Consider the following 1,318-nt stretch of genomic DNA (forward strand, 5'->3'; position numbering starts at 1 on the left):
CTAAGAAGGGGAAGGAAGAAAGCGAGTCAGTGTGATAATTCCTCATCCTCAAATTAATCCTTCCCATGGATTATTGTCCCAACAAATAAGTAATTGTAGGGGTGAAATCTTGATATAATTCGAAAAAGCGAGGAGTAAGTCCCAAGCCATAAAATAAGAAAAAAAAAATACACAATTCTCATGTTTATAGGATTAAACAAAGGGATTCGCAAATAAAAGTGCCAATGCTACAACCAGCCCATAAATTGTTAAAGCTTCCATAAAAGCCAAACTAAGCAATAAAGTACCTCGTATTTTTCCCTCTGCCTCGGGTTGTCTCGCGATACCTTCTACAGCTTGGCCCGCAGCAGTACCTTGACCAACTCCAGGTCCAATAGAAGCAAGCCCGACAGCCAACCCAGCAGCAATAACGGAAGCGGCAGAAACCAGTGGATTCATGATAAGTTCCTCGCACCAAAATAAAGAAATGGTTAATGATACAATCATCCAATGAATTTTTACTTAATTATATTATTCCATCACTAAGATTCAACCTGCCCAAGTAACTAAGAACTCCGAATGGAAGTGAGAATATTATTGAACCGTCAGAACTATTTCGATATCTTTTTTTTAGTTCCTATCCACTGGATTTTTTTGAATCCGCGCATACTTTGTTCTTCCATTTCTTTTTTTCTAACCCATTCTTTGCTTTGAATTCTTCGTTTTGTCTTTATTTTATCTCTTTATTCATTCAATTCAGAGTCAAAGACGAAACAGAAGAACTTCTATTCTTCTATTGGAATCCCTATCTAAATCCACAGTAGTAGGGTGGATTAGATATATTTTGAGTTCATATATAACTAGTCAATATCTAATATCCCATATACATGTGTTTCTTACATAACGTAAACCAACTATTCATATCTTAGATTCAATCGGATTCTAGAATTATTCCTCAAAGGATGGACAAGAGTTGGCTTATAGCCATTAGATTCCATATACCTAATTCTACCCCCCCTTTTTTTTCTAATCATTTTTTATATCGTTTTTTGTCAATTCGTCCCTTCCTTTTATTTATCATTATCTCACACGGATACAATCTAAATAAATAGACGAATTCATTAGACCAAATCATTGCATAAAAATAAAAAATCAATATCAATATTTGATTGAGCTAAGTTCATGCAATTTATTTTATTATTTATTAAAATTTTCTTTTGGTCAATCGTTGCATTGAATGAAATCGACTGAAATGGGAATCATTCTATAGAAAGAACAGCTTTTTTTAAATCATAGACCCTAAATTGATACCATAAGAATTCCTATTCAAATTAGGACT

Source organism: Durio zibethinus, unplaced genomic scaffold (genome assembly GCF_047325235.1).
Source record: "Durio zibethinus cultivar Kanyao isolate XHJ-2024 unplaced genomic scaffold, ASM4732523v1 HiC_scaffold_410, whole genome shotgun sequence".
NCBI lineage: Eukaryota > Viridiplantae > Streptophyta > Magnoliopsida > Malvales > Malvaceae > Durio > Durio zibethinus.